The 16,833-nt window shown below is 41.8% G+C and overlaps 1 long non-coding RNA gene across 1 annotated transcript in view; it reads left to right on the forward strand.

Annotated features, from left to right (window-relative positions):
• The window catches only part of LOC141986376 (uncharacterized), a 170,165-nt gene that overhangs the window by 130,665 nt on the left and 22,667 nt on the right, over positions 1-16,833 (forward strand). Inside the window, exon 2 of the long non-coding RNA XR_012639270.1 lies at positions 15,916-16,027. This is a non-coding gene — a long non-coding RNA (uncharacterized LOC141986376). The remainder of the gene's footprint in view (positions 1-15,915; positions 16,028-16,833) is intronic.

The following is a 16,833-nucleotide window of genomic DNA, read 5'->3' on the forward strand; positions in this document are numbered from 1 at the left end:
GGGTGATGAATGTCTTTCTATGTTTGTTAAGACCTTTACTGGCAAAGAGTTCTGGGACTACATGTTCCTAGCGCACAATTCCAAAGGTTATGATGCGTATTTCTGCGTTAGACAGTTACTGAAGGAAAAGATGTGCATAGAATTGATCGCTCAGGGTAGTAAATTAATGTGCGTGGAAGTTAAGGCCCTTGGCATTCGTTTTATAGACTCTTTAAACTTCTTGCCCATGAAGCTTAGCAAGCTTCCACAGGTGATGGGATTTGAAGGTTGCAAAGGGTATTTTCCACATTTTTTTAACACTTTAGAAAATCAAAATTATGTGGGGCCTATGCCCGGTGTGGAGCGCTACGGTGTAGAAAGCATGATGCCCAGTGAAAAAGCAGAGTTTCTTGACTGGTATCAAGACCACAGCTCTGAGACTTTTGAGCTGCAGAACAAGCTTGCGTATTACTGCCAGCAGGATGTAAAAATTTTGAGACAGGCTTGTATCCTATACAGAAAAGAAATTATGAATATGACGGAGAAGGTCGATCTAGTAGAGAGAGAACCCGGTAAATTCACTGAGATAAAACTGTGTATGGATCCTTTCCGGTACATAACGCTGGCATCCGTCTGCATGGCTATGTACAGGTTTATGTTTTTGGAGCCTAACACGGTAGCTCTTCTCCCTCCAGACAACTATCACAGACAGAAAAAGAGATATTCGACACCATCTATCCAGTGGCTGTTGTATATCTCTCAAAAAGAAAATATACAAATAGGGCACACTTTACAGGGTGGGGAACTACAAGTAGGCCCCTACTTTTTAGACGGTTATGCCAATATTGACGGGGTACACACAGCCTTTGAGTTTAATGGGTGTTTTTTTCATGGCTGTGTCGCCTGTCATTGTGAAAAAGCACAAAACCCTATGGTGGGTACAACTTTTGGATTTCTTTATTACAAGACGCAGCTCAAGACCGACTATCTAAAACGGCTTGGTTTTGTAGTGAGGACTCTTTGGGAGCACGAGTGGGTGGTGATGAAAGAAACAGACAGGGAGCTTGCGAGCTTTTTAAACCGAGCCCAGTTACCCCAGCCTCTCATGCCTAGGGATGCTCTTTTTGGGGGGAGGACGAATGCCATCCGTCTATATTATAAACCTAAGCCCGACGAAGAAATCCACTATTATGATTTTACCAGCTTGTACCCTTTTGTAAACAAAACCAAAGACTACCCTATTGGGCACCCCAATATAGTTTATGACAAATTTGGACCCCTTGCAAATTATTTTGGAATTGCAAAAGTTAAAGTGTACCCCCCACGAGGCCTCTTTTTCCCATTGTTACCTGTCAGAATGGGCGGCAAGCTTATGTTCTCGCTATGCCGAACCTGCGCGGAAACCGAGCAGCGGGAGACGTGCACCCACACTGATGAGGAGAGGGCCATCCTGGGGACTTGGTGCACGGTGGAATTGAACGCAGCCATTGCGAAGGGGTACGTGGTGGCTGAAATCTGGCATTTTAATGAAAAATCTGATGAACTCTTTTCGGAGTACATAAAATTACACCTCCGCCAGAAACAAGAGGCTTCAGGTATCCCAGCTGGTGCACAGACGAAGACAAACAAAATACGTATGTTAACGATTTCTACCAGAAAGAAGGCGTGCTTTTACGCCGACACAAGATCACGCTAAACCCCGCTAAACGCCAAATTGCTAAACTGTTTTTAAATTCTCTGTGGGGTAAATTCGGCCAAAGAACCAACCTACCTAATATCAGCATCGTGAGAGACCCCGACAAACTCTTTCAGTACCTATTTTCCCCCAACTACGAGGTTTCATCCTGTGAGTTTATCGACGATGAAACAGCGTGCGTATCTTGGAAGCATGCAAAAGACCGTTATTCTGTCTCTGGCAATACCAATGTTTTTATAGCCTGTTTCACCACCGCTTATGCCCGCTTAGAACTATACAGCCTCCTAGACGGATTGCAAGAGCGGTGCCTATACCACGACACTGACTCGGTGATATTTGTGAAAAGGGAGGGGGCCTGGAATCCCCCTCTGGGGGATTATTTAGGGGACCTCACGAGCGAGATCCCACCAGATCAACACATCACCGAGTTTGTGTTGGCAGGCCCAAAAACATACGGGTATAAACTGTCGGGAGGAAAGGCCTGTATGAAGGTCAAAGGTATTACCCTGTATGTAGCAAACTGTGAAAAGATCAACTTTGACAGTTTGAAAGATCTAGTCCTGAACTATTGCACGGGTCTGCGAGAAAACCCCTCAAAAAAGATAGAGGTGCACCAACCCTCTATTGTAAGAAACAAAAATCAGTGGCAAATAGAGACAAAAACCCTTAAAAAAACACAGAAAGTCGTTTACAACAAGAGGGTCCTAGGAGAAGGGTTTAAAACCCTGCCCTACGGCTTTTGAAAAATGGATACAAGGTGGAAACACCCCTTTTCTGCAATTCTCGCGGGGCCTAGCAACTGCGGGAAAAGTTACTTTATAAAAAATGTATTGGATAATGCCAAACAAACATTGTCTGTTACGCCTGAGAATATTGTGTGGTGTTACAGTTGTTGGCAACCTCTGTATAAAGAACTGCTTTGTAAATACCCCTTTATCAATTTTGTGGAGGGTTTGCCTGATGCTTTTGACGATGACCGTTTGTTTCCTACCAGTAAAGTGAACATGATTATCATAGACGATCTGATGAACTCCGCTTGTGAAAGCGATGAAATCGAGAAAGCCTTTACCAAGTACGTGCATCACAGGAACCTGAGCATTATGTATATAGTTCAGAACGTATTTTGCCAGGGAAAAAAGAGTCGCACTATTAACCTAAACAGAAAGTACATGGTTCTGTTCAAAAACCCCAGGGACAGATTACAAATTGCTACACTCGCTCGTCAAATGTACCCCGGCAAAGCTCAGTTCTTTCTAGAAGCTTTTGAGGATGCTACCAAAAGGTCTTATGGCTACCTGGTGGTGGATTTAAATGCTTCCACCCCAGAAGCTTATAGGCTAAGAACTGGTCTTTTCCCTCCAGACTGGCTGGCAGTTTATACTTTAAAAAGAACAACAGCCCGGTATAAAAAGAGATGAATTATTGGCAGGCCCCTTTTTAACAGCTGGGGTTGCTGACTGAAAACATGTCTAGCTGCGTGAAAAGAAACCTGGGCCTTTTAAAATTACTTAGCAAATCGTCCCTGCAGCAAAGGAGGGCTATAGTGTGCTTGGCCTCTGACGATCTAGTAGCAGCCATCTCAGAAATAGCGCTCAACACCTTAAAAGGAAACGTACCTTTAACACAGAAGCAAGTGCGTGTGCTGAAAAAGAAACACACACTTATAAAAACTTTGTGTAATAAAAGGGTTTCACTTAAAAGAAAGAAGCATCTGGTGAAGCAGTCTGGGGAGTTTATCAGACCCCTGTTAAGTTTTGCTATCCCTCTGATAACGGGGCTTTTAACTAATCGATAATGGAGTATGCAGAAAAAATGTACCTGGTGCCCAGCCGGCAGTTGGAGCAATTAAGCGCTCCCCCTCCGGCAGAGGAAAATATCAGAACGACCGCAACACGCTTACTGGATGCTGAAATGAAATCTGTTCTTCAAAGAACTGACTTAGGTGAATATGAAAAGGCTAAACTTTACAGCACCGTGCTTCAAAGGTACCTAACGTACGTGAAGCAGAGCGATGTGGACAAAGGAAAAATAAGTCTGTTTCTACCAGAACAGGAACAGAGTGTGACTGCCAAAACCTCCGAAACACCAAAGACCTCAGACTCTGTTGCTCAGGAGGTGTTGGATAACGTGAATAAGCGTTATAAGAAAAATGCATCAGTATTGCTAAGTAAGCTGGGCCAAGATAAAAACATTTCTTCATGGACCGATAAACGGTCTTTTGTGTACAAAGGCTCTGTGGTTAATGGTTCTAACATGCTCGACTTAGTCAGGGCCGTCACCCATACGCGCTATGTTCCTAGCAGACATGTACCTAAAGGATGGGATGTGTTTATGAATGCCATGGCAGAACTGAACATACCATCTTCAGTCATGGGCAACGCGACCAACAGAGATCTTTTGGAACGCCTCAAGGCCTCGATCGCCGACACTGGTGTGGACCAAGAAACAGTGACCCCTTTTTTGCCATCTAAAAAACGAAAATTGGCTAAAAGAGCCGAATGGCTCAGTTTGTGATCTTTTTCACGTTCTATTTTTTTTTTTAAACTGGTAATGTTTTGCTTTAAATAAAACATTTCTCAATTGGGTCATTGTGTTTTGTTTTTAAAAAAAAACCACGCCAAACATCGATTGTCTTTAAACCCCTCACCAGGGGTGCTTTATTGAGTAACATGACTATGAAAAGCGTTGCAAGATACGCATGTCTGAGCTTGTTGAAACATGCTTTGAGCAAGGCTAGGCATGGCCAAGTATTTAAATTTATTTTTTACAAAATTCATCACCATCTGGTCGTTTTGCACTAAGTCATTAGAATACAATTTTAAAATCCGGTCAAAAGATAAACCCTTGCTACGATGGTGTAAGAAAAACACGCAGTGATAGCCGCAGGCGACGGAGCTGGGGTCTTGTAATTGTCTGTTGTGAAACACAATGTCTGTGGCATTTTGTTTAAAAATTTCATAATGCTTTTAGGAAAGAACACACTGTTTGGGGGATGCCCGTATGAGTCAAAAAACTCTCCAAGGTTACGCTCCACCAGATACACGGCAAGCCAGTGTTCACCCGGTTGGTTGTGTGGATGCGTGTTGACCACCAAACCTAGGGGTCTCTGAGAGAGCTTGCCGCCAGGGAGCCAATCGCAGGGAAACATGTCTAAGAAATTCTTTTTCATGTAAGGGTCCATTGATAAGACACGTGAGAGCTGCACGGTGTCCATGTTCACATGTAGTCAAACAGAACATTTCTCCTCTGATTTATCTCTATGAAGTTGTCAAAAACCGCATACACGATCATATTGACGGTAATGGTTAAAGCCTTCCCAAAACGAATTTCTGCTCTTAGGCTCCCGGTTTTAATCAGGGAATAGTGATCGGCGCATTCCTGGTCGGGGGACAGGTCAAAGGCAAACATGGTGTAACCCTGTGCAAACTCCTCACGGTCGATTAACAGAGAACGATCTTTCATGTGTTTACCGGCCGTCTGTACCAGATTCATGTATTCTCTCACGCAGCGTCCTGCCTCGAAGTCTGGTTGCAGAGGCTTGGTCGGTATCTGCTCACCGTCCACATACAAGGCCACAAAATTAATATCGTAATGCTTAAAATGAAAGGGATTTTTAGCGTAACTTCCGCTAAAGGCATCGTTATCCACGAACCCCAGGACAAGCATTTTGGGTAACTGTCCCAAGAACAGGTTCTCCTGGTTACTGACCCTGCTGCCCGCAGGGATGCTAAACATTTTCATTCCCACACGGTCCACGGGGTATTTGGCATTAGCGGTAAGCAGGGCCTCGGCGTGCCCCAGACGAACGCTCGGGGCCACCCGTACTTTCTTCACAAAAAGGGATGCTGATAGAATGCGCAGTTTAAAGCCTTCAGTTCCGCTGCCCATTAAACAGAAAGGATCTTTACTGCGCGTCAGTTTAATTTTCACATCCACTCCGTTCAACAATAGTTTTTCTTGAAAAAACAGGTCGCTGTGTAGATGACTCAGAAGCTCTACTGTTCTGCTTTGAGCGGTCAGCTTTGCACGCCTCACAAACCCTAGATTCTCGCCATCCAAGTCTGTCTCTTCCTGTTGTCCGGCAGTGTCTTTGTAAAAGAGGCCAGCGGAAAATTGCGTGGCGAGGGTGTCGTTGCTGTAATTGAGCACCGATTCTATAAAGGCACTGTAAGGGTAACAGTTGTTGCTTTGGCTTACAAGGCGGTCTCCGAGCGTGACATCCAGCTGACTAAAAATAGAGGCCACTGGGTAATTCACCAGGCCCACCTCGGCGTCTGCGTCGAGTTCAGTTCCATCTCCCTTTACAATCTTGCAACACAGGCACAGCAGTGTGTTGTTTAAATCCATATAATCTACGCCATTCCCTGCTATAAAAAAGTCAATGGGGGCAGACTCCATAACGGCCGACAGAGGTGGCACCTCGATGTAGATGCTTTTCTCAATGCTGGTCTGCGTAGGGGCTATTTGGAACAAGTCTAGTTCGGATTTGGTGCATTCTTCAGACCCGCAGTGAACGAAAGCCATGTTGATTAAAATATATCTCTCGTATCAGCCGGCGAGTGTTTCCTCTTTCGCCCAGGCTTCCTCTTGGACTTTCGCTTATGGCCGACCCTGCGGGTCAAAGCCCTTCTTTTAAAGGGTTTCGGGGGACCTGCGCATTGCGGGTATGACCCATTTCTCTTTCTCTTCTTCCTCCTTTTAATGTACATCAGCTCCGATCCTTCCTGTGGAGCTGTGTTCCCCACCTTCTCCAGAACAGCGCGGGAGACGTGACCTACCACGTCTTGAGCTATGTTTTGAGCGGCGGTTTTTACGTGTGGTTTAATAATCTCTAGCCCCCTCCTCAAAAACGGTACGGCTTTTCGAAAGAGGCTACGGAATATTCCACCCACGCCTACCCCATACATCACAGGGGCCCCATGATATCCAGGAAGGGCGTATCCCGCCTGGGCTTTGTAATATTTTCTGTAGACATTGGGGTTGCCATAATTTTTTAGGATCGCCATAATACTGTTTTGCTTTTTTAGAAAACTCCCTCTCTCCGGGGGCGCAGGTGTAGTTTGATGATCACCTTGCCAAAGCGAAATGAGACACTTTTGTTCTGATCTGTCTTTATTTCAGTGGTAATGGTGTCGATGTGGTGTTTACTGATAGGGACGTAATGAGGTTTATCGTAGGTGATGGTGACAAACTCGTTGTTCCTTCCTTGGACGGGGACACACAACGTAACAGGGGAACAGAAAAGTCCCCCACAAACTGATGTTCTACGATATCCGTGTACAGATACAAGGAATTAAAACCCCCTGTAATGTCTGCCGAGAAAGGGAATTTTTGGACGCTGTGTTTGGGGCCCAAGCCCAGAATGTTAGCTAGCTCCCGCTGGTAGAAAACATATACGTAAAAGCGGCGGATTTAAGTCTATTTTTTCTACCCACAGGGTCGTAGTTCATGACCATCTCAGGCGGTCTGGGGTGACGAGCTATGATACTGTTCATATGATCCAGTAATTCGGGTATGGACGCGTAATAACCTCGTCGTAGGATGAAACTCCATGCCATATCTCCAAAGGTGACTTCAAAAGGGATGTCTTCGTTGATAGTGTTCCAGCTGTGTGGGTATTGTATTTCCACTAACCCCACCTCCCAGGCACCCCGGAGATCCAAGGGCTTAATTAGTTGTATTGTAAAGTTCGAGCTGGTGTTTTGGGGAAAAACTGCAGAGCTGGCGTTGCTGGGCAAAGTAATGTAAAACCTGCCGTCGCTCATCTTCTCTGTCTTTGCGGGGAGGAATAACTTTTGTTTGTTTGCGTCTAAATGTCACAGAGTTGAGAAGCTTTCACCCAGCTGTTAAACTTATCAGGCCACCCCAACCATTTCACCAGTAGTTGCTTTTTTCTCCCTTTTCCTTTCTCCGCTAGAACTTTTTCAATCCTGTAAATCCTGTCTCGTTTGGGGTTTACTTTTTGTAATTCTTCAGGGTAAAAAGATCCAGTAACTGTCTCACCCTCGTAGTCTTTTAATCGGTATACAGGTCTCTGATCCCTGGTTAAGGCTTCATCCACTATGAATATCTCATCGGTAAATGTCTGTTCATAACCTTTTTCAGAAGCTCCTTTGGTTTTAGATAGTCTCACGTGGTCGCCTTTTCTAAAAGGGGCAACAACCGGTTTTATTTTAAAACCATCGCCATAAACCATTTTCCATACCTTCAGAGAATTTGAAGGGTTAACATCAGCGGGTCTGGTATGTATAGTTCTGTGAAAGCTCTGGTTGTAACTCTTTATAAAGTCAGGTAACACATCAATGTAGCAAAAGGTGTTATTGGCTGTAAAATATCTCCACATCCTAGTTTTTAAAGTTCTGTTAAATCGCTCCACGACCCCTGCTTTGACTTCATTATTAGTAACAAAATGGTGAACGCTGTGCCGCTTTAACAATCTGCATAAGGGTTTGTTTAAAAATTCTTTCCCCCGATCGGTTTGTAATTTTTGAGGCACGCGCCCTTCGCTAAAAATAGCTTTAAAGGCCTTGGTTACCTCCCCGCTCGTCTTGTCCCTTAGGCCTAAGGCCCAGGCATATTTGGATAGAATGTCTACCGCTGTTAAGATGTACTTAAAATTGCTGTTGTGTTTGGAGAACCGGTGCATATCCACCAAATCTGCCTGCCATTGTGCATCCACATCCGAAACAATGGTCTTGTTTCTTTTAAAACGTATTTGAGCCGGTTTGTGTAAAGTATAAGCATCCTGGTCTGAAAGCCAAGCTGTTACTTGTCTTCTATTTAAAGTTTTACTATGCTTTTTGGCCACTTGAAAAGGAGGGTTCACTCCGCCAAAGCTCCCAACTTCCCCAGGGGTGTAATATATTTTCTTTAACAGAGACACCTGTGGAGACATGCCTGTTACTGGTACCATCTTTTACTGACACAAGTGAGGGTGGGGGACAACATTCGTATGAACACATTTAAATAAGTTTTATTAATCGCCTGGTTTAACACAACCTTTTACAACCGCCTGTAAAAATGGACGCCATGACTCCTAACATGAGGGAGTCTGTGCTGGTTCATTCTTCCATTTTGTCCTTTTCCTCTTGAGATCTGTGTCTCAGACATGAGCAAAAACAGCTGATGCATGATACATTTACTCCAACAGGGCTACCGATGTGTAAGTTCTCAAAGGCCTCCAGAAAGGCATCATCGAGCTGTCGAGAGATTTTTTCAAAAAAAGAAACAGCGTAAGCACCCCACTGCTTGGTTTTTGATTTACACAATCCCTGGTTCCTATCCCCCCCCCCATTACACCCCCCCACCCGTCACTTCTTAAACGTTCATTTACCTGAGCCACGTCTTTTTCACTCACCTTGTCTGCCCGTAACTCCCCCAAGCCATGATCACCTTCCACCTCTCGGGGGGTGGACAACAAGAGGCCATCATGCTCATCGCGGTGCCTCACAAGCAGCCGGGTTTCGGGGTCGGTTTCCGGTGTGTCCATCAACGGCTGGGCCAAAGGGTCCTCCTCAGAACTCTCGCTGATGTAGCGCTTTCTCCACACAAGTCCAAAGGTCCTCGGGGCTAAAACAAAGTCCGAAGTTCTCATGGGGGTGGTGAAGGAGTCCATGTTTCCACGATTTGTAAAACACGCGCTCTTGGTAAAAGACAGCCTCTTCCGCCCGACGCTGGGACTTATGGGGTGATGGTGCTGCACTCTGATTGGCAGAGGGGTCACACGCCCCTCTCCTGGGAGGTTCACCCCGTCCCTGAACGTGCCTTATTTTGGTCAAATCTGGTCTTCGGGCGGCCTGATTGGTAGAGGTCGGTGGGAGGAGTCGTTAGAGGGGTCACACACGAATCGTTTCCGGTCGGGTCACCCCATCCCGGAACTCATCCTGATTGGTCAAATCTCCTCTTTATTAAGAATGACTCACTAGAAAGACTATATTATCTGTTAAACTCTATGGACGTTTTTCATAAGATTGCTCATTTTGTCAATGTTATTTATGTCCCCATATTGCAGTATCACGCAGAAGCCCTAATCAGGACCATACAAATATAAAAATAACAGTCCCTGACACACACAGCTTGAAATCCAAATGCAGACAAGTGAGTGTAGAACACAGTGGAGTTGGGGAGGATGACCAGGATGACATAATAGGTAATATATGCAGCCTTCCCGTGGTCGAGACTTTCAAAAGTGTTCAGTGTCACAGTTGGGGCTCAGCTGCTCCCATTGTTTTCTATTGGAGTTGCTAGACTCCGAGGATTTTTTGAAAAGCTGGACACTTTATTTAGGTGCCTAAATTGAAGCTGATGGATGTCAGGCTTTTGAAAAGGTGGCTGTAAGTATACAATTAAAAGGCTACATACAGTTCTAAAATAAATGATCACAGATTCCATTGGTTTGGTAATAAAACACCATATCACATCTTTGCATAACTTGAAGGACAGAGATGATTTTACAACCATGAGTTTTATTAGATAGAAGCGGTCCTACTATTCTCATAAGGTTTGAGACATGAGCAGAGCTCTTCTAACCAGTATACCGTCTGGAAAGCAGGAAGAGAGTGGTTCCTGAAAACCCTATACCTTTTTTGTTATGTCTAGCATTACACTGGCAGAAACTTCCTTTATTTTAATGACCAAAATTAAATGATCAAAACCAGCTCCAGATTTGTTAAATTCCCATTGTGAATTTGAGCACATTCAGACATATCTTCACGTAATGTCATCTGTGGTGGGCACAGCTACAGTGCTGCAAGATGTGGAGCCATTTGCATGGCTGTCAAATAGTAATAAATTTACTGGCAGTCAAATTAAAAAGGAAAAGAAAAACGTGTTAAGTATGTCTTTCATTGCAATTCCGCCCCCCCCCTTAATATTTTAATTTGGTTTGCAAAATCTTAATGCTGCCATACATAATTTCAACCTTATTTTTTGTGCTACCCTTTAAATTGTGGTAAAAAGAGTAGGAACATAAGAGGCATCAGAACACAGTCTGATCCAAAACCCAGTTAAGTCAATGGGACTTTTGACTTTAATGGGCATGGGAGTAAGCCTAGTTATCATAAAACAGGAGCCAAAAAGTCATTTGTGCAAGGGTATGCACAAAGAAGCTGCATCCCAGAACTGCTCCTACGTTCTTATAAGACACAATGTATCTGTCTGCATATAGGAACAGTGGCATGGAGTAGAAGAGAAACTGTTAAATTGTTTGCTCAGTGCAAGATAAACATTAATAACAATCTCAACAATTTTATTTTCTTTGCTTCTGGGACAAACATTCAAACCATATAGTACTTATTACTATGGTCAATCATTGCTCCATGCACTACAGAAAGTGAAAGATAAAGCCAACCCACAAATGTAAACAGAGCACGTTGGCATTAAGAAAAAGTATGAGTTAAAAGACAGTGTCAAATGATTATTTATTTAAAAGTGCATCACAAGTTTAACATAACAGTAATCCAGTATTCACAAGAAAGCACTATCCTGTGCAGGGCCCTCAAATGAGATGCCAGTTCTCAGTGTTAGGCTGCTCCAAAGGAAAGCACTATCTAGAGTTCCAAGGCCATTTCATGCAATTTTAGCTTGTTAAATAAAAAAACAACCCCAAAACATTGTTGCACCAAAATGTTGTTCTGCTAACAGATGTTTTGTTCCTTTAACAAAGGAAGTTTGGCTGTTTTCTTTAATTTTATGTTGACTTGATTCAGAGTGCATCCATCTAACAGTTCACTTTCACATCACTTTTCTATTCTATGTTAGCATTTGAATAGGAACTGCATTATTCTAATTTGTTTGTTTGGCCTTTAAAAGTTTCCACTGTACTTCTGTATATATTTTGGTTTGATAAGGGAAGACTTTTGCTTTCAATAGGCTTATGATGTTAGCGAGTGTCTATTTCAGTGGTCACTTCTATATATTTTCTCAATATGCATGGCATGGCTTCAGTAGGTAAAGATAAGGGTTTCATATTTAACATCCCCAAACTCCCCACTGAAAGCGCAAAAAAAAAAAATTAATCTAATTGAAGTATGTTATGGAGCCTAGATCCAAGAAACTGAATTTCTGAGGTGTTGTAAAAGATGTTTTTTCCCTTTCTGCATTGAATATCTACTTAATACAGTTGATGAAATCAATGGCATACCTTGTACATACAATAGGACACTTGAAAAAGAATTGTACGGTATTCTTTCATTAAGTCTTACCAAATACAAAGCCAAATTTTAAAGCTTATTGCCTACATCTATATTAAGTGGCCTGATTTTCAGTTATGTTGAACATCCACAACTCCTTTTGGCTTTAATGGCAGCTGCCCAGGTGCTCACAACATCTGGAAGTCAGGTGCCTAAAACTTGATTTTCATACCCTAACTTTAGGCACACAAGTTTGGAAATTTTGGCCTACAGTTTTTCAGTTTCAGTAGAGACCATCTTCACACAAATGCAAAACTTAACTTCTCTGAAGTAATCCCTTCTGAAAACACAGGTTTAATTAGAAAAGCGACGATAAAGATCTTGTTTCTTTCGGAATGACTTCCATATGAAAATTTGTTCATTCTACCAGTCAAAAGGTGGTATTTCTAACTTTCAGCATTAAATTCAAGTCTGGGAATCTGAAAATCAAGCTGTGTTCTTTTGGTCTCTTACAAATAATGAATATTTTGCAATCCAGATGAACATTTGTTTTGTAGATGATGCAGCAGATAATTCAGTGTATGCTCTCATAGCTGTATTGGTTCTGCAGTGACAACACGGCTTTTGTCAGTAACAGACACAAAGGAAGGAAATGTTTTATGTGGCATAGGAAGATACCATTTCTGATCACTTTTTAATTATAACTGCACATTCAAATGAAATACTATCTGTTTGTTCTTCTCAGTTGGCTTCAACCTCAAGCTGACCCCTATGAGACCAATGCTCTTCTCAGAGCAGACACAGTTGTGGCTGTTGCAAAGGCTCCTGAGCACAGGCATTCTCAAATATTGTTATAATATGGACCACATCTTAAAAGAGAAATTATCTTCTTCCATTCACAACTGTGAACCTTCCCAAAAGCAAAAATAGCAATTGCTTACAAGGAAAGGTATCACTGGGAAAGTATTTGTACTATAGACTTTAATACATTATGTGTTTTGTGCTTCGGGGGATGAGGGGCAGGGGTGGAGAAGCTAATCACAGCATCTCCTTTTGCTGTTCATTTAATTTCCCCTTCCATTAGTTCTGCGTCTGTTAGCTGGGAAAATGAGGAGCCAGCCAGTACCATGTGATCCTCAAAAATCTTTGAAGCACCAGCAAATGCTCTGAGACACAGAGCCAGAAGAGTACTCAGAAATCACCTACTGCAGGACAGGCCCAACAAAGAAAATAACAGAATGCCACTAGCTGTCACCTTCAGCCCCCAACTAAAACCTCTCCAGTGCATCATCAAAGATCTACAACCTATCCTGAAAAATGATCCCTCACTCTCACAGATCTTGGGAGACAGACCAGTCCTTGCTTACAGACAGCCCCCCAACCTGAAGCAAATACTCTCCAGCAACCACACACCACACAACAGAACCACTAACCCAGGAACCTATCCTTGCAACAAAGCCCAATGCCAACTCTGTCCACATATTTATTCAAGTGACACCATCATAGGACCTAATCACATTAGCCACAGCATCAGGGGCTTGTTCACCTGCACATCTACCAATGTGATATATGCCATCATGTGCCAGCAATACCCCTCTGTCATGTACATTGGTCAAACTGGACAGTCTCTATGTAAAAGAATAAATGGACACAAATCTGACATCAGAAATCATAACATTCAAAAACCGGTAGGAGAACACTTCAACCTCTCTGGCCACTCAGTAACAGATTTAAGGGTGGCAGTTTTGCAACAGAAAAGCTTTAAAAACAGACTCCAGTGAGAAACTGCTGACCTTGAATTAATATGCAAACTAGATACCATTAACTTGGGTTTGAATAGAGACTGGGAGTGGCTGGGTCGTTACACATATTGAATCTATTTCCCTATGTTAAGTATCCTCACACCTTCTTGTCAACTGTGTAAATGGGCCATCATGATTATCACTACAAAAGTTTTTTTCTCCTGCTGATAATGGCTCATCTTAATTAATTAGCCTCTTACTCCACCTTTTCATGTTCTCTGTATGTATGTATAAATATATCTTCTTACTATATGTTCCATTCTATGCATCCGATGAAGTGGTCTGTAGCCCACGAAAGCTTATGCTCAAATAAATTTGTTATTCTCTAAGGTGCCACAAGTACTCCTTTTCTTTTTGCGGATACAGACTAACATGGCTGCTACTCTGAAACAAATAGTCCAGAGGACACAGCCTAGGCTAATGCAGAGTTTAGAGCTATTGGGGGTGTGTTTGTGTTCCTTTACTGAGATTTTTGCCCTGTGAAGTTCCAGTTTCAACCGTTTCATCTGGACCTTTAAGAGAATTCATTCCTGAAGTCACATTTCTGTATCAAATTTTGCATCTAGAAGATGCAATGGCAATTTGTACTAAATAGTCATTTTTAAAAGTGTGTTTTTGTTTTTTTGGGTTTTTTTTCTGAGAGACTGCTAGACGTGATAAGTCACAGCAACCTTCAGCATCCCTCTCACACCACTTGACTCTTCCAACTGTCCATGGGAGAAACTGGCCCTTGACATAATGGGATCATTGGACAATCGGCCTGTAATGGTAGACTAGCATTCAAAGTGGCAGAAGTTACATTCTCTGGAAAGTTTACCACAGAAATAGCGATTAAGTTCATGTCATCAGTCTTCACCCAAGAAGGATTTCCTAAAGAATTGGTAACTGACAATGGAATGCAATTGACCTCTGCTGAAATGCAACACTACTTCAGGAGCAATGACATCAAGCACAAAACAGGTTCTTTATACCATCTGAGAGCTAATGGTATAGTTGAGAGAATGCACAGACTGGTGAAAAAATTTGCAACTTATCAGTTTGTAAGTGAGACCATGGAAAGAAGCCTTATTTGAAACACTGCTTATAGAATCACTCCACACTCAACAATAGGAGTATCACCCTTTGAACTGTTAAGAGGACACAAGGCCAATAGATGACTTACTACCTGTCAAGGGCTTATACTTTCTGCTTTTTCAACCAAACCTTCCAATGGAAGTATTTGTGAATGTGTTAAAAACAAACAGAAATACACAGTATGTAAATCATAAGAAAGGTGTTGAACTGCACAAGTTTCAAACTGGAGATTTTGTTCATGTGAAACTGACATACAGAGTCAAAAAATTCATAGTAACTATTTAACATTAACATTAAAAGCTGGAGATGGTAGTTCTGCTTATTTGTAACCCATGTTTTATTGTAGGAAATGGTTTCAAAAATCATCTGACTAGATTATTTCTTTCAAAATTCTCACACAATCCTATTGTATTTAGCATGGCAATTAGAGCTATTCACAGCAGCAAAATAATCATTGAAATCATTCTTCAGAATGGGTCACTTTTAATTTTGTGTTGTTTTTCATTATATTCCTATATTTCCTATATTGGGATCTGATTACCATCCACTTCCTTTCAAGCATATAACCGCAGTCTATCTTACAACAGACTGAGAAAAGACTTAAAGACTTTTTTATCTACAATAGCTCCTAGCTTGTTTGTATCTCTACAATTAGCAGATAGTCACGCTTTTTATTTTTAGCTTCCACCTCATTATTTGACATTTCTTTGTAAAGAACAGCATATGACATCTATGAGCTCAGATAACTTAAAATGAACCTAAATATTTCAGTATCTATTTGCCATCATTGTTTTTGTAACTATTTCTCTCTCTCAAGCATCATCTGAAGGTCTGAAAATGCTGCATTGAGTACTACCAATATACCAAATAACAAAGTTGCTGTGAATGCAACATGGATGTTTGTTTATTTCAATTAATTGACAGAATTCAAGATTTTGATTCTGTGTTGAGATCCTCTTTGGTGTATGTCCCATAAAAATTCATTAAATTCTCGGCTTTGTGTAATTGCTAACTTATAGCAGCAAGTAATTTGGCCCAAATTCTGGTTCTCTATATATAGAGATTTTTTTTTAAAGAAGACAAGACCCACAAAAACATATTTTGGAGATTAGTGGCCTTTATCAAGGAAAGAAAAGGTACTAAAAATTGAGGGCATGTGGTTTTATTTGTAGCACCTTCAGTATAGTTCTAGAAACACCTCATAATATTTTCTTACTATTTCTCCCTTTTGCAGTGTTTGCAAACCCAGTCATCTATTCTGCATGCATCAGGAAAGCATTGCTCTCTTTTGTAATACAATTCTCCTGGCTTCCAACATGCTGGAGAGACACTTCAAAGCAAAAGAGGTAAGAGATCTACGTGGCCAAGAATGCATAAGATACCAGATAGAATAAGGGATTATACTTCAAGAGAAAAATAAATGATTTTACAACCATTGGGCTGTCTTAAAGTCATCAGACTATTCGTGGGAGTAAGGCGAGTACAATCTGGCCTACTGTTTCTCAATTTTTAGATCAAGGTTTTCAAATGGCACTAGTGATTTCACGTGTCCATGAAGGAGGCAGGGGAAACAGCATCTTCTACATTCTAGACTCTTGCACCCATGCAGGGCTGGGCACAGTCTGGCCCAAAGTCTATCTCGCAGTTCTTTATCTTTTGAGCAGGCCTGTCTTTGTGACATCTATCTACTATTGCAAACTTTTTCCTTTGTTATTTGATTTCCAGCCATTCAGTGTTAATTATCTGCTGCATAATTTTTCTTTTGTTCTTTGAACTCCTTGGGTGAAGGGCTCTTCAGAAATCCAAAATATTTATTATTATTGTTGGTAATAGAGTTCTGGACAAAATCCCTTTTAACAGGAAGTTATTTTATGACTGTCTTCTAAGCAACTCTAATTGAATTACATTTTCTCCCTCTTCAAAGATATTTTCGAGATCTTTGGTCATATTTAATCTCTGAATGTTTTTGCTAGGTTGACAGTAGTCATTTATTTGCCATTTTTAATTATTGGAACTTCCTATATCTGGTGATAAAGTCCACAGAACTGGTCATCCCAGGAGTCTTTTCTCCTTCTCCAGGACCCCATCTAGTCATGCAAAGACGTCAAGACCTTTTCTGGCCAAACAAGGTTCTTTGCCAGTAATTCTGTTA

The sequence above is a fragment of the Natator depressus genome, chromosome 4 (genome assembly GCF_965152275.1).
Source record: "Natator depressus isolate rNatDep1 chromosome 4, rNatDep2.hap1, whole genome shotgun sequence".
NCBI classification, from domain to species: Eukaryota; Metazoa; Chordata; order Testudines; family Cheloniidae; genus Natator; species Natator depressus.